We start from the raw sequence: 24956 nt of genomic DNA, 5'->3' as shown, positions 1-24956 counted from the left end.
TCCAAGGTTAGATAGAACCAGGGAAATGGCACAACACAATCATTCTGGGCATTAAGAAAAAGTAAGGAGGAGAAAAAGAGCAGCAAGATCACTTGACCAGGACGGTGAAGATGAGCAGATTCAGGTGCAAGGGAGAACTCAGAGAGCTGCTAATGTGGGCCTAGACTAGTAAGGGGGTGCTGGTGCTGGCATTTGATTTGGTTTCCAGTGTGGGTCAGATGAGGTGGCATTGCAGGGCCGAATTGTGCAGGTGTGCTCTCGTCTCCCATCACACACCACCAGCTGTGGTCCCCTGTTGCAGGGTAAGAGCCCCCCAAAAGAAGTACATGCACTAATCTGGGAACCTGTTACCTTACATGATAAAAGGGACTTTACTGATATGATTAAGGATTGTGGGCTGGGAAGAGTATGCTTGATTATCCAGGTGGGCCCAAGGTCACCACAAGGGTCTTCATAAGAGGGAAGCTAGAGGATCAGGACGAGTAGGAGATGTGACAACAGAAGCAGGAGGTCAGAGTGATGTGGGGAGGGGGCCCTGAGCCAAGGAATGCAGGTGCTTCTAGAATTTGAAAAAAATGAAATGGATTCTCCCTGATGCCTGAAGAAGGAACACAGCCCCACTGACACCTTGCTTTCTTCTCTCTTCCAGAACTGTAAAAGAATAGAGTTGTGTTGCTTGAAGTTGCTAAGTTTGTGATAGTTGTTTTACAGCAGCAATAGGAAACGAATACACTCCCATATAGTGGAGGGGGGTTGATGGGTGCACATGGGGGACTTTGGGCCTTTGCCAAAACTTCAGGGGGCAAGATATGCTGCTGGGCAGCTCTGTATATGGCAGTGTCATCCCTTTCTGAGGCCTCACCCCTTCTCTCCAGGCCAGACCCCTCTGAAATCCTCCAGGTTGGCAGTTGCACTTGTTAGTGCCGGTGAGGCACAACTACTCAACCACTCACCACACCTCTTAATTCAACCATGGGCTGCCTCACTCTGCACTGTGGGGGGAGGGGCACTAGGGGGTCTGCTCTTCTTTCCTGACTGACACCTAGATAGAGCAGAGAGAGCCAGGGACGGCAAGTTCAGGCCAACAGCAAATGAAAGGAAGGCCCAGACAGCCCATGAGGTCAGCATCCAGCAACAACGTTCACTAACGACGGCCCTGCCAACTGTAGCCAGCATCCTAGGCACATGCACATTGAAGGCAAACAGACAGGAGACCTCCGGCTGCCAGCAGGCACGCTTTCTTTACTCCATGTGGCCCATTCTCATCCTGAAAGCAATTTCCAATCTACCTCGCCACAGAGCATTAGCCTCACAGGCTGAGCCCTGACAGTATCATCCTGATTCTTTCATTTGAAGCACATATTCATTATATAATTTCTTTCAAATAAATCATAAAGGAGAATATCTGGGCTCACGTGACGCCCCAAGGTCAAGGACAACACCACAGTCTCCATTCCATGCCAAGGCAGCACTAGGGTCTTCCTGTCGAGTTGGAGCATGCCTGCAACTGTATTAGGTTGGTGCAAAAGTAATTGTGGTTTTTGCCATGAAAAGTAATGGCAAAGACCTCAATTACTTTTGCACCAACCTAATAGCTGTGTTCCTACTGTGCTCCTAAAATAAGGATCATTGTATGTTCCAGGGAATATGAGTTTGTAGGCACCTACCCTGCTTAAAGTGGGCTGGAAGACCAGGTTTTAGGATGGCAGTGGGGAGCCGCAGTCCAGGCTCCAGCAGGCTGTAGAAGGCAGTTGTCTCAGGCAGAGGTTATGTGGATGATCCTTTTTTGCCCAAGGTTGCCAAATTACTGCATGCCTCCTAAGAGTATAATCTGGGGCTACCTAAATTCATGTCAGCCAGTCTTTTTTTCACCTAATTGTCTAAGTTGGGTTAAGGGAGCACTGTCTAGTCATCATTGATTGGTCAGAGCCCAGGGCATCTGCCTGGCCATATTTTATTAGTGGGCTGGGTTACTGGGCCTTAAAGGTCCATGTTCCTGTGCACTCACTCATGCATACCCCTGCTCCCCGCGGTAAGCACACCTGGTTAAGCCTCCTTCTCAGGGGAGGTTAGTCAGGGCTCTTTCTCTCCACCTCCACTCTACCTGTAACTGAGGGGCAGATTTAGGCTGGTGTCTTAAATTTTCAGGGAAGGAGAGCGAAGTCTCTCTGGGCTCTCCTATCTCTGCATTGAAAGTCATTGCATCTGGCACTTAATGAATATGCATATTGATTTCCATTTGGCTATTAATCCTTGTGTATAGGCCTCTCACTTGGTGATCACATTGAGAGGCAGGCGTGGCTGAGCCCAGAGCTGTTAACAGCTCAGAAAACAGTGCCATCGGAGGTCATGTGGCAGGCCTTGGTCAGTGAGTAACTCTAACTGAAAGGAAATGAAATCAATTACACAATTTGAATGGTCCACACTTCATTATGGTGAAATCACATTATAGTATTTGGGCATTATTTAAATGACTTGAACATGGGTCAAGTCAAGTACTGGCCACAATTCAATCGTAAATCAAATGTATTTACTGGCTTGATGAATGTATTTACTGGCTTGATTTACTGGCTTGATAAAGCCAGTAAATACATTTGATTTAGGATTGAGCTGTGGCCAATACTTGCCTAACCAGGGAAGATCCTCTATGGTAGGCAAAGTAGTGGCCTCCCAAAATGTTCACATCCTAATACTCAGACACTGTGAACATGCTGGTTACACGGCAAAAAGGAAATTATGGATGCAAATAGGATGAAGGCAGTTAATCAAGTAACCTGAAAACAAATAAATTATCCCGGCTTACCTGGGTAGACCCAATGTAATCTCAAAGGTCCTAGTAAGTGGAAGAAGGAGGTATATGAGGGAGACCCTGAAAGACACCAACCTAAGATGGACTTGGCAAACGTTGCTGGCTTTGAAGGTGGAGGACTGAAGCCACAAACCAAGGAATGTGGTGGTCTCTGGAAGCAAAGAAAGGTAGGGAATAGATTCTCCTCAGAACCTCCAGAAGGAATGCAGCCTGCTGATACCTTGATTTTAGCCCAGAGAGACCCATTTCAGACACTACCCTCCAGAACTGTAAGATGATAAATTTGTACTGTTTTAAGCCACTGTGTTTGTGGAACACTGTGGCAGCAGCAACAGGAAACCAATACACTCTCAACCTGGGTTTCTCAGCTTCAGCAATATTTCCATTTTTGTCTGGGAAATATTTTGTCGTGGGGCTATTCTGTGAATTGTAGGATATGCAGTAGGATCCCTCACTGCTACCCACTAACTACCAGTAGATCTTCCCCTTCCCAAGTTGTAACAACACAAAAATGTCTCCAGACATTGCCCAGGGGATGGGAGTGGGAGAGGAGGGATGGAAAAAATCACCCCTGGCTCAGAACCGCTGCTCTAAACTCAGCATGGTTATGCATTTACTACACACTTTCCCTCACCCACTTGGGATTCTGGTCACTGCCCTTTTATATATGGGTGCTTCTGGTTGAGGCCTTTGATGCTGGCTGAAACTTAAGTGCCTAGGGTGGTAACACACAAAGCTGTCATCAGCCTCAAAGTGAGTTTCCATCATTTCAACGAAGGGATAGAGAAAAAGGAAACTGAATGTGCTATTAAGTAAAGAAAAGGACATAAAACTGAGATCTAGAAAGGTACAAGATTTCCTCCTTTTTTTTTTCTTTTGTCCACTTGGTGCAATATTCTTCGTACCATTTGTATTATGTGTAAGTCCCAAGCTGGGCTCCATGCTGCAGTGTGCAATGAGAAAAACATGACTTCTACTCTGAAAGACTTCACTGTCTCGTAGGGGAGACTTGTACATTATTTTGTAAAACTTCGATAGAGATCGAAAGGACTATAAATATGTCGTAGTGACATATTCTGAATCAAGGATCCACAATCTGGCTCCAAGGTGTGAGAAAGTATAACAATGGGGCCAAATATTTAAAATCAATACTGTCTCAGAAAACGTGGCCATGCCACCTATAAAAGGCATATGCAAATTGCTACCAGAAGCTGCCCAGAACAGAGGACATGTGACTCAGGACTTGCATGGGAGGAGGAGGAGGAGGAGAGAGACTTAATTCATGCGAGAGAAACGTGTGCACAAAGACACAGAACAGGAAAGCGCCATATGGCAGACCATTTAGAATTAATCGGCCGGGCGCGGTGGCTCAAGCCTGTAATCCCAGCACTTTGGGAGGCCGAGACGGGCGGATCACGAGGTCAGGAGATCGAGACCATCCTGGCTAACATGGTGAAACCCCGTCTCTACTAAAAATACAAAAAAAAAAAAAAACTAGCTGGGCGAGGTGGCGGCGCCTGTAGTCCCAGCTACTTGGGAGGCTGAGGCAGGAGAATGGCATGAACCCAGGAGGCGGAGCTTGCAGTGAGCTGAGGTCTGGCCACTGCACTCCAGCCTGGGTGACAGAGCGAGATTGCGTCTCAAAAAAAAAAAAAAAAAAAAGAATTAATCAATGAATGATTTCAGATTGATGTGACCACTGGAAGATTTCAAGTATGCATCACTAAACTTGAAAAATAAGTAAAACAAAACAGGAATAATTTTTATTTAAAAATAACAGTATTGTATTTTAAAACAGTAGTACAGGTCAAGAGATTCTTCAAGAGCAGTACTGCCAAGGGTATAATCTAGCATCTGCTTTCTTGCCAATCACACACCATGTAACCTTGCATAAGGTACTTCTCTGTGTGTTTCCACATCTATAAAATGGGAATAATTGTGTCTACCCCAGGTTCATTGAAGGAGTCCTGTATACATGCAAAGCCCTTGGAAGAGTGCCTAGAATATAATAAGTGGTTTATACTTGTTCCTGTTAATATTATTGAAAATATTGTTAATAGTGTCTAAATAGTTGATAGGCTGCAGTTAACCTGCAGGACTCCTTGGTACAGGGTGGGGTGTTGGATTCAGTCCAACCAAGACACCAGCACACACTGGTTGGGGAGAGCAGCTATGGCCTGGGAGCACTACCAGGGAAAAGGCAGCTGGTAATTCAAGCCTCCTTGGCAATTAGGGAAGATTGATTGTGTGTTTACAGCCGTGATCACCCGTGTGCTCTGTGGTCTCAGACTTCCGTGTCCCTGCCCTTATCGCACAGGGGCCCTGCAACATGGCAGTCACTGAGGACTCAGTCTGCAGCTGAGATAGACTTTAGGGAGTGGTGAGGCTTGTGGTGAACCAAAGGTGCAGATGCCTTCGGAAGGAGAAAGTCACCCCTCAATTTTAGCCAGTTGTTGTCCTGTCAGAATATTAACAAATCATCTTGTTTTTTTTGAGTATGAAAAGTAGGAATTCTGTGGAGAACTTCCCAGTTTAAAAATGCAAGAAAAATTAGCTCTTTGTCTACAAGCAAGTGTCAACCTGTAGGTCACAATTGTGAACCCCCAGATGACAGACTCGTAACATAATCCTCTTGCCATGCCCTTTGATACGCAAGCACCACTGGCAAGAAGTCTGGATACTTTTCTCGTATGATTCTAATCAGTCCCAGAGGAAAAAAAAACTATTTCTTACTTTTCTCTGGAAGAATTTATACGTTGATTAAAGGAGTGTTACTACCTTAAGACCACTTTTCTGCCACTTTTACTGCCTCAGTCTGCAGCTCGCCAACCTGTTCAAGGCTAGAAACTGGAAGTCATTTGCTATCCCCTTCTCCTCGCCCTCACAGCCAATCCATGACCGAGTCTTAAAGAATGGATCACTTCAGAACTGCATTGCATAGCCCATGGAGAGCTATGGAAGGTATAAAGCAGAGAAGAACCTTGCCTTGTCTAAATTCTGTAAGTCTCAACACTCTGCTTCCTTCACAGCACTTATGGAAGTCTGTAATTATTTCATTGACTTGTGTATTTTTTTCCATATCTTCCACTAGATGTCAAGCTATTAGTAGAAATAAAGTATGTCTCTTTTGTTCACATTTACTTCTCAACTACCCTGTAAGTCCCTGGAACATAGTATGAATTCCCTAAAAGGTAATTGAATACATGAGTAAATGAAGGATGAATGCAGGAATGGATGAGTAGAATCAACACAAAATTAACCATGGGTTTCATTCAACACATACCTCACCACTCCTGCCTATACGTAAGATTCTTCTGAAATATATCAAGATAAAAAGCAAATTATAGTAAAGCTTGAATGCAACAGAATACAGTAGCAATGACTGGACCTGAATGATGTACATCTTACTGAGTAGTGCACAGGGCAGAGCAGACACTAGCAAGTAATTAGAGGCATAAGACCTTCACAAGTGCACATATGCCAGAATTAATGGAAAAATCTGCTCATTTTTACTGGGGGCATAAATGCCAGGATTTCGTGTTCAACTCCACCTATAAGCATGTAAAACGAAGACAGCTCACAGTCTTTATTAAGGTCTTCTTTCTTTTAATTCAAATAAATCAAGTTATTTATTAATTCAGACATACACTGAAATGCTATTGGGTTCTTCTTTGAGTAGTGAGATTTTCTCAGTTGTCCAAAATGTTAATAATAAGCATGTATTACTTTAAAAATTAGAAAAACAATGAAGATTTAAGAAATGATTCTTGAGAATCAATTTATAATGCATTGTTTGAAGCCCTATAGTTGATATTTTTCAAATCCTTTTAATAACATTTTGATCCTTAGAACTATACATTTTTAGAGTAGGTGGAAATCTTGCCAGACCATCTGATATAGCTCCCTGTTGTTTCACAGGTAAATTTTTGACCAGCCAGGGTCCCTCCCCAACTGCATGAGATTCTAATGAGACTGTCAATCATGGAGACAGGTAGGGAGTCAGGGAATTCAGAGAGGCTAGAGAACAAAATCCAAATTAAACTAAACTCTCAGAGCAACTTAAATATTTATTTCTCTGGAAACTAATTAATCCAGAAGTGTTCACATGACTCAAGCACGGATAATCAGACTATTTCTATTGAGAAAAGGATTGTTCCCTTTATCACAAGTTAACAGAAGATGTGTCTTTGGAAAGTCATTCAAACTTTGAGTGATAGATCTGCTTGGCCCAACTCCTTGCACTTCCCAGGAGTTGTATTAAGCCGAAAAGTTTGTGTGTGTGTGTGTGTGTGTGTGTGTGTGTGTTTGCTGAAGGTTTGAATTTATTTTCTGTCACATACATCAGAAGGAATTCTTAATAAATAACCCCCCTTGCCGGGCGTGGTGGCTCAAGCCTGTAATGCCAGCACTTTGGGAGGCCGAGACGGGCGGATCACCAGGTCAGGAGATCGAGACCACCGTGGCTGATACGGTGAAACCCCGTCTCTGCTGAAGAGTACAAAAAAGTAGCCGGGCGACGAGGCGGGCGCCTGTAGCCCAGCTACTTGGGAGGCGGAGGCAGGAGCATGGCGTGAACCCGGGAGGCGGAGCTTGCAGTGAGCTGAGATCCGGCCACCACACTCCAGCCCGGGCGACAGAGCCAGACTCCGTCTCAAAAAATAAAAATAAAAATAAAAATAAAATAAATAAGTAAATAACCCCCCTTAACTAATGCCATCTGTCCACTTTGTTAAGATCTCCAAACATGAGGACCCTACAATATTCCTGGATCTCTCAATTCAATGGTTTTTGTTTTTATAATAAGTGGTAGCAACAACAAAATTACATTTAACTTAAACTTTCTGCTAGGCCGGGTGCGGTGGCTCAAGCCTGTAATCCCAGCACTTTGGGAGGCCGAGACGGGTGGATCACGAGGTCAGAAGATCGAGACCATCCTAGCTAACATGGTGAAACCCCATCTCTACTAAAAAATACAAAAAATTAGCCGGGCGAGGTGGCAGGCGCCTGTAGTCCCAGCTACACGGGAGGCTGAGGCAGGAGAATGGCGTAAACCCGGGAGGCGGAGCTTGCAGTGAGCTGAGACCCGGCCACTGCACTCCAGCCTGGGCGACAGAGCGAGACTCCGTCTCAAAAAAATAAATAAATAAAATAAAAATAAAAATAAAAAAACACTTTCTGCTAAAATATAAAGTTAAGAACTTCTGTTTCCACCAGATATAGAGTAACAGGAACTGGATATATGTTGGATATATGTCCTTAATGAAATAACCAAGAAAAACAGAAAAAATATGTGAAGCAAATATTTTCAAGTTACTAGATATTAGGCAACAAATACAGTGATTCCTGAGACGACTAGCTAATGAGGTGAGCGCTATCATTGTCCCATAATACCTTTTTCAGAGAGTTTATAGGCTACAGCATCAGGAGGAAAAGTCTGGATAGAACTTGACAGATTCCTTGAAGTCAGGAAACATAGCTGAGAGTCTAGAAAGATGAAGAGAGGTAGAGTTTGCAAGACAGAGTACCAAAAAGCAAGAACTGCGCAGAGAGTGATCTGTGGAGGTTCCTTTTCAAGAATTTAGCACAGCACTGATTAGCATATGTTTTTAAGGAAATGACCTGAGGCTGAGGGAGAACCCACCTGGAAGGATCAGAGAACAGTGTCCAGGGCACACACAGGACAGTGAATAGTGCCTGTTCTAACCAGCCAGACTGGAAAAAAACATGATTCATGGTAGATTGGTGGAGTACTCAGGAAAGTCATGCCTCAGTGCTAGGGAATACATAGCCCTAGACTAGGCACTGCTCTGGACCCACCTAAACAATGACAAAATCAAGACCCAAAAGGATCAATGTTTCAGAGCAACTTGACTGCATCCCAGAATAAAGTTCAGAGATATTTATAGAGATATAAAAATAATCAGCACCAAGCAGGGTACAATTCACAATGTCTGACATTTAATCAAAGATTATCGAATGTGCAATGCAAAGAAGCTAAAAAAATATGACCCAGAATGAGAATAGTCAATCACTAGAAACTGACACTGATGATGGAGCAGGCAGAAAAGGACATTAACGCGTTTGTTGTAACTGTACTCCAGTGCGTTCACAAAGTTGAGTAGAGACATAGAAGGTATTTTTAAAAGATCCAAATGAAATTTGAGGAAATGAAGACAATCATGTCTTAGATAAAAAATACTCTGGATGGCATCCACAGCAGATTAGAAATTTCTAAAGTAAAGACTACTAAACTGAAAGGCATAGCAATAGAAAATATTCAAAGTGAAATACTGAAAGTAAAAAGAATTCCTCCTCTTGTTCCCCCCAAAATGAAAGAAGCATCAGTGAGCTGCAGGGCAATTATAAAAGCATAATACCTATGTAGCTGGAGCCTCCAAGAGGCAATGGAGAGAGAAGTGTGGACAGAAAATATCTTTTAAGAAATAATAACCAAAAAATTTCCAAGTTTGATGAAAACTGTGTATCTATGGAACAAAGAAGTTCAATGAAACATAAAGAAAACTACACCAAGACACATGTGATCAGATTGTTTAAAACCAGTGAAAAGGGGCAAATCCTGAAAGCATCCAGAGAATAACAACGTATTAAACACAGAGAAACCAAGACAAGAATTACAGCAGATTTCTCCTTAAAAACAGTGGAAGCAGAAGGATAGTGGAGCAATATCTTTAAAGCACTGAAGGAAAAAAAAACTGTAAACTTGGAGTTTATGCCCAGTAAAAATATATCTCAAAGCAAGGGCAAAATAAAGACATTTTCAGTCATTCGATAGCTGAAAGACTTCATTACCAATAGACGCACACTCTAAGAAATGTTAAAGGATGAAAATGATACCAAATGGAAATCTGTATTTACACGTAGGAATGAAGAGCACTGGGAATGGTAATAACGTGAACAAATATGGATTTTTTTCTTATTATTAAATATTTGAATTTTAAGTCACTCTTTCTCACCCTATCCTCCATGATCTCCAATTCTTCATTAAAGTCCTATATATAAATGGAGATCAATCCAATTCCTTTTACTCATCTTTCCTTCTCATTTAACATCCTTTTACTATTGATTTTTCTCTTCTCACGGAACTCACTTTCTACTTCTTTGGGACGTATGCTGTTCCTCTTTCCACCTCCTTTAGCTTCTCCCCACCTTCCTGAACTGTGTAGCCAGATGTCCAAAACAAGCATCATTTGTGTCAATAAGGACACAGTGGCTTGGATGTCATCTTTTCCATTAGAATCTTTTTAGTTGCTTATGAAAACTTGCACGTTAACTTTGTCCTGGAAAGTCAGGTGCATATTAGCACATTAAAGTTTCTGAGAAAGTCATTACCGAACTATTCTATGTTATAGATCCCAGGATTTTCCCAACATATTGTCTACAAGATCTTTGGAACACAATTTGAAAATTATTAATCCCATCCCATGTCCTCACTTTATAAGAGACAAAACTTAAGCCCAGAGAAGTAAGGAATTTGTCCAAGATCACACAGGATGTTAGTGTCAGAGCAGCAGCTAATACTGAAGTCTCTAGAATAAGACTACTCTTCTTTCCTCAGCATTCACCCAGAAATCTTGGTATTCTTGAAATTTCCCTTAGGAATTTTCTCTCTCTCCAAATGAAGCTCATGGCCTATAACTTTGCCTTTCACTATCAAGTTTGATTGTTTCTTCCTAGCGTAAAACTCTACAACTCTGTGAATTAGTGGATGCCTGGGCATTTGGACAGGAATCCAGTCGGGTCCTCAGGCTCTGTAGCTAGCTCATTGTGAAAATGCCATCTGAAAAGACAATGCTGTGCCTTCTCAGAGGTGGCAGTTCTACTTGGAACTGGCAGCTATTTCTCTGTCATCACTTAGTCACTTCCCTGCTCAAGCTCTGAAGACATCCCTGGCTGTGCTGGGAGTGACAGATGCTGTGCTGAGCAGAGCCTCCGGCTACCCCACCCAGCCAGGCCCACTATAAGCAAAGGCTGAGTGAAAGGGGCAGATGTGGGGCCCAGACTATTTTGACAGAAGATTCCCTTTCTCCCCTCTCCCCTCCAGAAGACTATTTCATCTCCATATGTGTGGGTGAATTATTTCTATTATCGATAAAAAGCAAAGAGGAACAGTAAGAAATGATTCCGGATGGCACCTGAGAGGAAATGCACAGAAAGAAAACCTCAGGTGTTTGCGGTATTAAAACGGTTAGTAATCAGACCCACCCAGCCCACAGATTTGCTCATCTGCGCCTGGCTTTGGGATTAAGGAAAGGGAAGGGGGTGAGGAAATGTTATTTTTTGAAGCTGCCTGCTATTTAAGCTTGATGGTCAGTGAATCAATCTTTAAAAAGAGTTCTGATTTTCTGGCTGGGAAAAACAACTGAATTGATGCATTTGATTATGAACAGAAAGCCTCCTAGGAACAGATAACCTAGATAAGAAAGTAAGACAAAAAGGAAATAAATTGTCCTGCATGATGAAGAGGAATCTAGGATTTGGCCAGAAGTGGCTCCCAAGTGACTGGAAGTGGGGGTGGGGTCTCTTGAGCAGTGGAGGAATGAGAGTGACAGGGAGCAAAGGACAGTGCCCCACAGAAGGGTAGTGGGCAGGGGCTGGGGAAGAAGCAGAAATGACAACATGATGGCAGTAAGTGTGACCCAGCCCTTCCACTTGTCCCAAACCTCAGTGCAAGTCTGTGACATGCTGCGTCTTGAGTTGGCAGTGTTTGGAGGGCTTAAAGGAAAACAGGCTGCCTGCAGTGCAGGGTGAGGAGGAGAGAACAGCCATAGGAAAGATGCTGCCGCTGTGGTCAAAGGCCAGCAAGAGCAAGCCGTGCACCTGTGTCAGGATCCCCAGCTGTTTTTAGTGTTGTATTAAATGGAAGATTAAGCACTGAGAGCTGGCAGTAACTTGGTAAGAAAAATAAGCTCTCATTTAAACCTCACACCTGAGCCATACAGAATCATGATGCTATTTTACAGACACAGAAACAGAACTTGAGAAAGTGAATTCATCACCTAAGATCACTTGCCTTTGCCTCTAGAGCATGGCAAAGCCAGGCTGCCTACCCTGCTCCGACCCACTCCAAGACACGTGCTCTTAACCAGTCTGCTTTTGATAAAATTTGTATGTCCTTGAACTTAACTGTGGATCTCCTTGATGGCAGGGAGTGTGACTTACTCATTCTGTAATGCCTGGTGCCTGACATGCAGCAGGCGCTCAATCTGAGTATGGTAAATTGGAACACAGATGTGAAATGAAGTCCTACTAGTTCTGTCATGAAGAATATTCCCCAGCCAGCTCAAAGGGAATTAATTTGCCTGAGTCATACAGCAAGAATGTGATGCTCTGTCATGTGACCCCTGTCAGCCCTAAGTGAACTCTCACTGAGGACCTACTATGTGCAGGGTGAAGCTAGTCAAGCAGATAAGTAAAGAGGGGACTACAAGTGAGGTATTGCAGGCACTAGGGGAGCACAGAGGGAGGATTCCCAGCTGAGCGGAAGGAAGAGCGGATAAGGACTAGTTACTGCGCAGGTAACACCTGTCACCTGACCAATGAGTGAGAGATGCCAAGTGCCAAGTCTTCAGTGAAGGCAAAGGCTGAAGCAGGGAGGCATGGGAGGGAACAATGGCTTCTTTCTCCAGATAATGTGGGTCATTTCTTAGAATTTCCAGCACAAACATCCATCTCAGTTGGTCTCAGACCTCCCTGCCTGAATTTGAGTCTCAGGAGCTGTTCACCCTTACTCTATCAAATATAATCAGTTCAAGGGTCCTCAGCTCCTGCAAAATTTAAACAGCCTGACTCTTTTTTTTTTTTTTTTGAGACAGAGTCTCGCTCTGTCCCCCAGGCTGGAGTGCAGTGGCCGGATCTCAGCTCACTGCAAGCTCCGCCTCCTGGGTTTACGCCATTCTCCTGCCTCAACCTCCCGAGTAGCTGGGACTGCAGGCGCCCGCCACTACGCCCGGCTAATTTTTTGTATTTTTAGTAGAGACGAGGTTTCAGCATGTTAGCCAGGATGGTCTTGATCTCCTGACCTCGTGATCCGCCCGCCTCGGCCTCCCAAAGTGCTGGGATTACAGGCGTGAGCCACCGCGCCCGGCTTAAACAGCCTGACTCTTTAGGGCTGCACGGTCCAATATGGTAGCCACTAGCCACATGTGGCTATTTAAACTTAAATTTAAATTAATTGAATTTAAATAAAATTAAAGGTATTTCTCGATCACACTAGCCACATTTCAAGTGTTTTTTTTTTTTTTTTTTTTTTTTTGAGACGGAGTCTGGCTCTGTCGCCCAAGCTGGAGTGCGGTGGCTGGATCTCAGCTCACTGCAAGCTCCGCCCCCAGGTTTACGCCATTCTCCTGCCTTCGCCTCCCAAGTAGCTGGGACTACAGGCGCCCGCCTCGACACCCGGCTAATTTTTTGTATTCTTTAGTAGAGACGGGGTTTCACCGTATTAGCCAGGATGGTCTCGATCTCCTGACCTTGTGATCCGCCCGTCTCGGCCTCCCAAAGTGCTGGGATTACAGGCTTGAGCCACCGCGCCCGGCCTCAAGTGTTTGATAAGCACCTGTGGCTCGTGCCCAGCTTACCGACAGCACAGTTGTAGAATGTGCCATTGCTGCAGAAAGGTCTATTGGACTCCGCTGCTCTAGGGCTTCTTTGCCTTCCCAGGGTGGCCTGGAACTCTGGCACTGGCCAGTTTCCCATTGTTCCCTGATTTTTAGTCTTCCCTGGTTCCCAGTCTGAGGAGTTTGAGTCTGGGCTGCTCTCTTCTGAGTGTTTCAGCCCCGCTGCCCTGCTCACTTCTTGACCCTCATAGTGACGTCAGGTTGCCACGCATTTTTCCGAGCTCTTCTCCCAGCCCACATTCCTCAGCAAGCTGTTCAGCTGAGTACTGTCTTGTTCTTCTCCAGTCAAGCAGCCTAAATGGCAGTTCTTGAAATGAAGCCTAGGTCTCCCCAAGAGATGAAAGCTCCACCAGAGGTTTGAGGCATTGCTTCTGCCCCTTATGGGGTGATTCAAATCACTTTGGGCAAATCACTGAACCCTTCAGCAACGCACAGAAATACATCAGAAGGAAATGATGAAGTTTCCATAATCTTACAAAGTTCCCCTCATGGTCCTTGGTCTACATTCTCTTCCTGTGAGCCGGTAGTCAGAAATCCTCCTGGCTTCTCCAGTGAAGGCATGCCACATCTTATTGAAGGCTCTACCTGTTAACCCTTTCCTTTCACATCACCCCTCTTCCCTGCCTTAAGATGCCCTCTGGTCTGACCCGAGTCTCATGTGTGCCACTTGTTCCTCTGGGGACCCGTCGAGGCCTTGCCTTGCCCAGAAGTCATCCCAGTTGGGACGGTGCTCCTGACTTGTGGAGAGCAGAGTGACAGTTCTTGGCCAGGACAGAGGCTGCTCCTGTCCCATTGGCTCAGCTGTCTTTTTGCTGCCTGTTTGCTGCTTCAGAACACAGTGTGTCCAGAGTCCTGACATCACTCCCTAACATTAGACCCACATCAAAGTGGATGTCTATTAAGAAGAACGCTGTGCCTTCTCCATCCAGCCTCCTTAACAAGGGAGACTTTCCACAAAGATGTTGACAATTATGGTGTCTGTGTATAGGATCCCTTTGATGTGAGTGCTGGGCATTGATTGCATTGGGTTTCTTGTCCCTGCCTCTCACAACAACCCTGCAAGCTAAGTAGTATTGATTCCGTACTTTCCGATGAGGAAACTGAGGCTCGCAGAAGTTCAGGATTTCAGGTAGTAAATGGCCAAGCTAGAATTAGAAGCCGGGTGCACCTGGCTCATAACTTTGACCTTTCCATTGGCCCAGCCTCTCTCCACTGCTGATTGAGAGGGGCTTAGTGTGTTATGCCTTCAGGGGAATTTGCTTTCTTTTTCAGAAAGTACTAGAAGTGAGTCTTAAAGACTGTCTTTCTAATGATGGGTTTATAGACACCTGGATAGGCAAGGGAATCATATTTGAGAACAGCAATCTGCTTGGTATCCTTCGGCCAACCTCCCAATGACCCTGTGTGGGCATCAGAAAGCCCCAGCCTCCCACACCTCTGCTTAGGGCCAAGCAAAAGGCCCTGAGTCAGAGCTGAGAGATGGTGTCACATAGTGCCCCCAAAAGTAGGAATATGCCCGCCAATCCCTTTCCATGCAGGGCGAGATCCCAAAGTCAGGGTAAAATAAGGGGCAAGAAGAGGCGGAGTAAAGGGAGAAATCAATAAAGGAGTCCGTTTTTCTTTAAAAAAAAAAAAAAATCCTTTGCACAGACTGTGAATGATAAAGCCTCCTGGCTTCAGGAAATTAATTCTGGCAGAAATCTTGGTTCAGCTCGATTCTTTTAGTTCCCATAGGGATCTTTGGGTGATAATAAAAGCTCTGTGTCTGGAGCAAACATGGAGCCACAACAATTATTTGCAAAGTGAATGTCTAGTCATCTGGAACCAGAAATAAATTCAGTATGAGTATCAAAAGTAAAAGTCAAGGAGCATAAAACACTCAACTAGAAAAACCTATATGCCCTCCTGTGTGTAAGCACACCCAGAGAAGTCCTGGGCTCTTTATCTGTCATTGGAGTATTGTGCTTTCCTGCCTGGGTGTGTGTTTGACTGATGACACCATACCATTTCAGCCTACTCCTCTTCTGCTGCTGTCATGGGTAGGATGTAAAGAACCAGGATTCATTACATTTGGACTATAAACTTTTGCATACAGTATTTCAATGCAAATATCCTAACAGCCATATGAGATGCTCGTTATTTCTTGTACACATTTCACTCAGGAGGCAATGTGACTTCAAGAACGTAATTGACTTGTGCTGGCTCAAGCAGCTGAGTGTCAGAGCAGATTCAGTATATCCCCAAGCCCATGGTGATTGGGGTGTCTTGGTTAGGACCCATGGACCAATTTTTTAATTTCAACTCTACTACTAAATATTAGTGTGAGCTTGGGAAAATCTCTTCCCCTCCCAGAGCCTCAGTTTCTTCATTTATAAAAAAGAAGATACTGGCTTCAATTTTGTCGGCAAACACTTTCATCTAATAATCTGTGGTTTTATTATCCCATGTAGTCACTGCTAGTCACATAAATAAGATACTATAAACAAACTCACATCACATGTATTCTGCAAATTATACGTACATATTTTTGCTTAAGAACATCTTCCTGAGTCATCCATGTTGTTGCCTATTGCTATTTTACCATTTTACATATTCAATAGGATCATACTGGATGATTATACTCAATGTCTTTATCCTTTCTACTATTTACTCCAGGCACACATTCAAGTGATTTCTGAGTTTTCTGCTTTTTTGAACAATGCAGCTGTGAACATCCTAAACATGTCTCCTGGTGCATACATATAGGAATTTTTCTGGGGTATGTATCTAAGGAGTGGAGATGCTGGGTTGTGTTTATTAGGTAATGCCATTTATTTCCATAGTAGTTACCCTCCACTGGGAGTAAAGGAGAGTTCGTGATGTTCCACATTTCTCAATACTTAAAAATTTTGCCAATGTTATGTTATAAATATTGTTTCATTCTGCATTTCCCTAATTATGAACAAGTTAAGGTTTTTTTAATGAGCTGTTTGTATTTCTTTTTTGGTGAAATGTCCATGTCTTTGGAGTTTTTCTAAAGGGTTCTTTGCATTTTCTTACTGTTTGCAGTTCTCTATTCTCTAATCTTCTGTTAGGTACTCAAGTTGCAAATATCTTGAACACGTCATGACTTACCTCATTCTCTTTTTGATATCTTGTAGTGACCAGAAGTTATTTACCATAACAGTGAATTTATTGATCTTTTATAGGGAGTGTTTTTTTTGGGGGGTCTCAGGAAGTCCTTCTTTAAGGAAATCTCCTTGAGAAGGTAAAGAAATTATCCTATATTGTCTTCAAAGTTTTATAATATTGCTTGTCATGTTTAGATATTTGATTCACCTGGGGACTTTTATTTTTGGGTATAATGTGAAGTAGGGTCTCAATACCATTGTTTTCGATACAGATAATCAATTATCACAGCCTCATTTATTAAATGTATGCAACTTGCTCCCAAGCCATCTATTCTGTTCTATTAGTCAATCTTTAAAATATTAGTGTGTCAATACTTCTACAGATCTTGTAATAAACCTTGACATCTTATAGGAAAAATGCCCTTATCTCATGTTCTTCTCACTTATCTTGATTATTCTTTACCTGCAAAAATTTTACATTGTCAAGCTCCATAATAAGTCTTACTGAAATTTGGATTAAAACTTTAGATAAATTTGAGAACTGATATTTTTATATCTTGTTAAATTATTACTAGGTTCTTGTTTACATTTTTATTAATGATTGCAATAGACATGCAATTTTCCTTTATTGCATTGACCCTACTGAGCTCTTGGTATTAATGTTGCAGTCACCTAAAGAACTGAGTTTATTTGCTATTTTTTGGACGTTTATGTAAGACTGGAATAATCAGTATCTTGAATGTTCAGTAGGAAAAGCTTGTAAAACTGCATATGTTGTTTTCTTCAGGGGAAGATTTTAAAAAGTTGTTAATCCAACTTCTTTCCAGGGGATGACTGTTATTTCTAATTTCCATTTCTTCTTGGATCAGCTCTGTTTCTTCTAGGAATTTAGACATTTTATGAAAGTGTCCAAATTTATTGACAAAGTTTGTTTGTTTACTCTCTGCAGCTTCTGTAATTTGCCATTCCTTATTTTTTATACCTTTTCTCTTATCTCCTGATTAAGGTTTCAAACAACTGACTGATATGGTTTGGCTGTGTCCCCACCCAAATCTCATCTTGAATTCCCATGTGTTGTGAGAGGGACCCTGGTAGGCAGTACCTGAATCATGGAGGCAGGTCTTTTCCATGCTGTTCTCGTGATAGTGAATAAATCTCATGAGATCTGATGGTTTTATAAGGGGGAGTTTCCCTGCACAAGCTCTCTGTCTGCTGACATTCATGTAAGATGTGACTTGCTCCTCCTTGCCTTCGGCCATGATTGTGAGGCCTCCCCAGCCATGTGGAACGTAAGTCCATTAAGCCTATTTTGTAAATTGCGCAGTCTCAAGTATGTCTTTATCAGCAGTGTGAAAAAGCACTAATACACCAACTTTGACTTTGTTGAGCCACTTGTTTTCTGTTTCATCAATTTCTGTTCATTATTCCCTTCAAATTGGGGTGGGGGAACTATTCTGTTACTTATATTCCTGGTATAGATATTTACTGATTTTCAGCTTAATGAATGCATTTTAGACTAACAGCCAAAAAAAAAAAAAAAAAAAAAGTATCTCTAGAACTGCTTTAGTCATATTCCACATGCAATTTGTAGCATATAATTGTTTTATTTTTTCTCAAATTTTCATCGTAAATTATGAGTTAACGTTTAAAACTGTTTCATTTCTGTTGATTTCCAATGAAAGGATTTTCAATCTTTAAGGTTGTCTCCCCCCCACCCCCAAGAATTGCCATTTGGCTCTAGGTATGATCAATTATTTCCTTTAACAAATATTGGGCACCCACATGTGTCAGGTACTGTTCTAGATGCTTAGGTTACATCTGTAAACAAAATAGGCCAAAAGTCATGCTTTCTTGGAGCTCATGTTCAAGTTTTTGTCTTTTTGGAGGCAGGGGTCTCACTCTGTCGCCCAGGCTGAAGTTCAGTGATACAAATTACGGCTCATTGCAGCCTCAACCTCCTGGGCTCAAGTGATCCTCTCACCTCATCTTCCCAAGTAGCTGAGAATACAGGTGCATACCACTCTGGCTAATTTTTTGTAGAGAGAGGGTTTTGCCATGTTGCCCAGGTTGGTCTCATACCCAGGTTGGGCTCAAGAGCTCTGCCTGCCTCTGCCTCCCAAAGTGCTAGGATTACAGGCATGAGCCACTGTGCCTGGCCAGGAGTTCATGGTCTACTGTCAACTCTTGGAAATGTCCCATATACCTGAATAGAATGTATATTCTTCACTTGTTGGGTGCAGTTCTACATATGACTGTTAAGTCAAATTGCTTTTATTACTCAAATCATGCATTTCCTTACTGATCTTTTTGTTTGCTTATCTCAATTTCTAAGGAGAGGTATATTAAAATTTTCTGCTGCGATTGTTCATTTGTCTATTACTCTTGTTTCTAATTACTATCTAAAAGCCATATTCTTTTAAAAGACAAGAAACTGATGTTCAAGAAACATGACCTATTTCACTAAGTTTGTAAAGGATGGATTATGGATTCCAGTGTGGTTGTCTCTATTATGACAATATTAATTGTGCAACTGTTGTCATCTGTTTTGCCTAATATCTACACCCAATAATAACACAGCAGTCTCTTCCTATCCTTTGGGAAATTCCTCTTCCCAGACTTTTAATCAAATTACCAGAGTTCCTTGCTCCCTGTTTAGCAGCAAACGTGTCAGTGGCTCGTCACCATAGTATCCTGAGCCATACACTGAAATCGGGTCAATGAGTCCCACCCCCGGACATATGTATCTGTCTTTATCATATTGCCTTCCAATAAATTCATACGGTCACTAGCCATGTCTGAAAGTACCTACCAAGGATATGTTATGAGGTTAATTATTGTTTAGCTGTTTGAGAAGGATATTTTCCCCTATCATATTTATCTCATCTGATGATGTCCTGCATTTCCTTGTTATTTCTCCATGACTGGAAAATATAAACTGTCTTTTAGTCCTAAATATAACTTTTATTGCCATCTGGAATGTACTGCATTGTTGAATAAAGTATGGTTTATTTCAAAAAATCATTAAGCAGTACTAATTTCCAGGAACTGTGCTAGGAGGCACTGTGGATTCAGAATGGAGTAAGACATGTTCTTTTTATGAGGAACAGAACAGAGTGAGGGGAAAGTCATGCTGATAAATGTGTGCAATGGGGTTATGGGCATGTGGGCAGTGGGAGGCAATGCACTCAACCAATGGCAGGCAGTCAGGAAGGCTTCACAGAGGAGGTGACATTTGAGTTGCATCTGAAATATATACTAAGAAAAGCGTATTCCAGGAGGGGCAAAAAGCATCTGCAGAGAAGACAAATGATTCCTCACACATTAAACTTTCAAAGTGATTTTTACTCTTTTTCTTTTTGCTGCTATATTTCCATTTCTTCTTCACATTCTAATCAGGGTTTATAAATACATGGTACCTGCACCGCCACTCTCCCCCTTCTCCCTGCCATTGGCAGGCATCCATAACTTAAGACAGAATTCTTTCCTAAAGAGTCTACTTGGCCGGGCGCGGTGGCTCACGCCTGTAATCCCAGCACTTTGGGTGGCCGAGGGGGACGGATCACGAGGTGAGGAGATCGAGACCATCCTGGCTAACACGGTGAAACCCCACCTCTACTAAAAATACAAAAAAATGAGCCGGGCATGGTGGTGGCGGGTGCCTGTAGTCCCAGCTACTCGGGAGGCTGAGGCAGGAGAATGGCGTGAACCCGGGAGGCGGAGCTTGCAGTGAGCCGAGATCCAAAAAAAAAGGAAAAAAAAGAAAAAGAAAAAAAAGAGTCAACACTAGGTGCCATTAGAAATAATGTAGAAATTAATAATCATGATTAATAAAGTGTACATGACAGACATTTGCTTACCATTCCTACTTTGGGTGGAGATGTTATTCAGAGGTGAAGTAGGGAGGGCAAGTTCTAAAATGTTAGCCCTAGGGCACTAGAATCACTGGGGATTTAAACAAATTCCAAATCTCAGGCCACACATCTCTAGGGGTGGGAAAAAGGCTTCAGGATTTTTTGAAGCTAGCTCCCCAAGTAATTCCAATGTGCAGAGAAGTTTGAGAATTACTGCCATAGAAGTCTTTGTTCAAAAAAGTCAAATTCGTTACCCATGTAAAGGGCTCAAGGAATTACCAAATGGTACTCTTCCGGGAAGAGAATTTTCCAGAGCAAGAGGGAGGCCTCTGAACCTGAAGTCTGGTCACTAAGCGGATACCAGAGTAAAGACCTGAGGAGCCTGGCCAAAGAGCAGGATATCAGCAGCAGGGGGCAGAGCCAGAGGTGGCCTGCGGGCATCTTTCTGTCCCAGTTTTCATGACATGATGCCAAATCGACTTAGCAATGGTCATTTCTTATTTTCATTTCTATTTTTTTCAGAAATGCATAAGGACTAAGGGTGTCAGGGTCAGCATAACAACCACACAAGGTGCAGTCTGCTTAATTCAACTCCCCCAGCCAAGATATTAAATTTGCCTACAGGAAAAAAGCCCACCAGGTACTTAAAAAATCAATGAAATGATATTATGCTGCATTAAAAAGAACCTGCCTATGAAACAGAATACCATGTAGTGCTACCATCTATTTGAAAGTCATTTTGACGACACTGTGCGTACTTAATTAGAGTTTTGGGTTAAAGATAATTGAGTATAGAAAATTATAGAAAACATTGCTTTGAAAGTGGAGCCAGTATCAATGTTATTCTAATCTCTTTGCAAAAAAAGAAAACTATCTCTTAATTATACTACAATTGAATTGAGTCTTCAGCTCTTATATATTCATTCAGAATTTTAAAATCTCTCTCACAGGAGGAAATGTAAAAGGGAAATTTTCAAGACCTTTTTGTACCTTAATATCCTTTTCAACTTCTAATGTAAAGTGTATTCGTCCTGATACAATGCTGTGAAATAAAGACCAATTCAGGAATGTAATGAAGTTTAAAAGTAGCTCCTCTTTTTCTGCATTGAGGACAATTTTATTGATTCAAATTAGAAACTTCTAGTTGGGAGCAGGAGAAAAAGGAGGGAGAAGAGAGAAGCAAGTGATCTGTGACCTAGCGCTGATTATTGGCTGACCTCTAATAAAGGAAGAAGATTCGGATTTCTGGTGCCAAAACAAAAGTAATAAAGTGGAAAATGAATTTTTGCAATCCCCACACATCACTGAATTTATCTATTGTCTTCTAGACAAAGTAATCCTACAAAAGGAAGTTCTATATCAAGGATTTTCACTCCCTTTTCATCTCTGAACTGAAAAGAAGGTGCAGTTTGCAGCTTCAAAATATGTAGATGATCTATAACTCATATTAGTGCTCCGATTAAAAATTATCTAATCTGTTCTTTGCTCCTTGCAAGTTTCATTGAAGCAGCGCCCCCTAACAGGCAAAGGCACGTGGTAAAATTCAGCTGCTGGTAGATTGTCCATCAACCAGCTCTGGGGATGTGCTGTCAGAAATGGAGCGCCCCCTGGAGGCCAGTCATCCAGCCAGTCTGTTCCCATCCATTAGAGCAGAGGCTCTCAAGTATGGTCCCTGGACGAACAGCATCGACACCACTTGAGAACTGTTAAGAAATCCAAGTTCTGGGCCCCACCATAGGCCAACTGAATCAGAAACCCCTGTGATGGGGCCCAGCAATTTACAGGCCTTCCAGGTGCTGCTGATGCCTGCTAATTTTGAGAACCACTGTATTAGAACACCTCATTCCCCAAATATGTCAGAATCAAGGTGTCATTGTGTTAAGAAATTAATTACACAGGAATGAACAGAGCTGAAATGTCTTACCTACATAGAGAATGAGCCAAGAAGTTGATATTTGTATTAAGTAAAAACACTGAACTACAATTTAGAAAATGTTGATACCAATGTATTTTTTAAAATACATTAAGGCAACTTTTAGCAACTCTTTAATTATTTCCAATATATAGTTTGAATTACTGTGTCCCTTAATGAAAAGGATAAAGGAATGTAAGTGACTCTACCATAAACACAGGAAAAGTTTGGATAATCTCAGTACCTACCACTACCAACAAGACCAATGATCCCTCCCCCTCTCTTCTCAGGACTGCCATCTGACTCAAACCAGTTCATGGCTGTTTGACTACAAAATGAGGCCGAAGTTGATCACAATCAAGGTGGAAATGAAAATAACAACCAAGAAAAACACTTCCTTCATTTTTAATGATTTTTTTATTTAACATATATAGTACATGTAAACAACTGGCATAAAATTCATAAAAATACAATACTCCTATGCAATATCACTTTATTCCTGATACATACTTTCATTTTCTCATTAATATCACTGCCTATTTTAACACTATACTTTTTCAGCCAAGCATTTTTAGAGGCTTATCTTTTTAAAGAAATACGGCCCCAACTTTGTTTTCTAAAATGTCATAGCTATAGCTATTTTGATCGCCTCTTTGCCCATCCTTACTTTCCTCACACTAAAGTAAAAATCTTTTTAAATGCTAAAAGTATGCAAAACGCTGAGCTTTAATACTGTTTTGTCACGCCTATGGAGCCTGCTACCACCCTGCATTGCCATCAAAGGTGCGGGTGCTCCACAGCACTGGTGCTGTGAGCTGTGGCCACGGCTGCATAGCAGGGACCTTCAGGCCTCTGCTCCAAACTGGCTCCCCTAATATATAGCCACATTTTTCTGGGAGTTACATTCATAAACACTGCTACAAAGGATCCTTGTGGAAAAAGCTAATTTACACTACTTTTAATGGTTCCCAGCAAATGAAGCAGTTATAATAGTATTTTTAATGCTTTTGTCCTATACAGTATTTCTACTTATTACATGTGAACTTATTTGGAAGGAAATGACTGGGGGTGAGAAAAATATAAAATAACTGTAAAATTTTTAAAAGTTGTAACTGCTGGATGTATACAATCAGCCACACTCAGGTGAGCAACAATCACAGATAAGCAGAGCGCACCTCCCTCTCCCGACCCATGTCGACTCCCATCCTCAGCCTCAAGTGTCCACTGCCCCTTTTCCTGGACTGTTGTGCATCATCGCTCAAATGTTGCTTTTAATTCACAAATCATGGGCTGCTTCCCTATTTTCTAAAACTAGCAAAAGCCTAAGAAATAAAAACAGTCAACCAGCAAATGAGAAACAGTGGCCACAAATCTGAAGAACACTGCCAGAGTCCCTCTCCTGGGCCACTCCCAGGGAAGGAGCATCCCTGGGAGCTGCGACTCTGGGCTCTCGGCAGGGCTGGGGGCGGTGCTTCTCGGAGGGCACACTCCTCAGGCTTTGCAGCTGACTCAGGTCGGCAAGCTGCTGCTTTCCAGAGACCAGGCCTGACCTTGGGCTCTGGTAAGAATGTAGAAAGGGAACAGTGGCTTCCAGGAGTGGGCACCAGAAACCATCCCTGAGGACTAAGGTCTCAAGGACAATCCACAATGAGGTTAATCTGCCTGTGGTTAAGAAAGAGAAGCTGGATAATTAAATGTGTAGTCGGCCATAGTCACAGTTTGCTTAGAATTTAAAAGCCTAAAACCTTTTCTCAGAGCTATGAGATGTCATTGTTCTGAAGAATCTCATTTCACACAAATTAACTTTTAAGAAACAAAAATTCATACAAGGAATTCAAAGAAGGTGTAGAAATTTTTCAAAATAAAAATAAATAGAAAGAAAAAAACTAAAGAGGAAGACAAAATATACTCATTCTGTCAGGCCTCTGAGCCCAAGCCAAGCCATCGCATCCCCTGTGACTTGCACATATACGCCCAGATGGCCTGAAGTAACTGAAGAATCACAAAAGAAGTGCAAATACATGGCCGGGCGCGGTGGCTCAAGCCTGTAATCCCAGCACTTTGGGAGGCCGAGACGGGCGGATCACGAGGTCAGGAGATCGAGACCATCCTGGCTAATACGGTGAAACCCTGTCTCTACTTAAAAATACAAAAAACTAGCCGGGCGACGAGGCGGGCGCCTGTAGTCCCAGCTACTCGGGAGGCTGAGGCAGGAGAATGGCGTAAACCCGGGAGGCGGAGCTTGCAGTGAGCTGAGATCCGGCCACTGCACTCCAGCCTGGGTGGCAGAGCAAGACTCCGTCTCAAAAAAAAAAAAAAAAAAAGAAGTGCAAATGCACTGCCTCACCTTAACCGAGGACATTCCACCACAAAAGAAGTGAAAATGGCCGGTCCTTGCCTTAAGCGATGATATTATCTTGTGAAATTCCTTTTCCTGGTTCAGCGTGGCTCAAAAAGCTCCCCCACTGAGCACCTTGCGACCCTCACTCCTGCCGGCCAGAGAACAACCCCCCTTCGACTGTAATTTTCCTTTACCTACCCAAATGCTATAAAACGGCCCCACCCTTATCTCCCTTTGCTGACTCTCTTTTCAGACTCAGCCCGCCTGCACCCAGGTGATTAAAAAGCTTTATTGCTCAC

Source organism: Trachypithecus francoisi, unplaced genomic scaffold (assembly GCF_009764315.1).
Source record: "Trachypithecus francoisi isolate TF-2019V2 unplaced genomic scaffold, Tfra_2.0 Lachesis_group4, whole genome shotgun sequence".
Classification (NCBI taxonomy): domain Eukaryota; kingdom Metazoa; phylum Chordata; class Mammalia; order Primates; family Cercopithecidae; genus Trachypithecus; species Trachypithecus francoisi.
Note: the sequence above shows the minus strand (reverse complement) of the source record.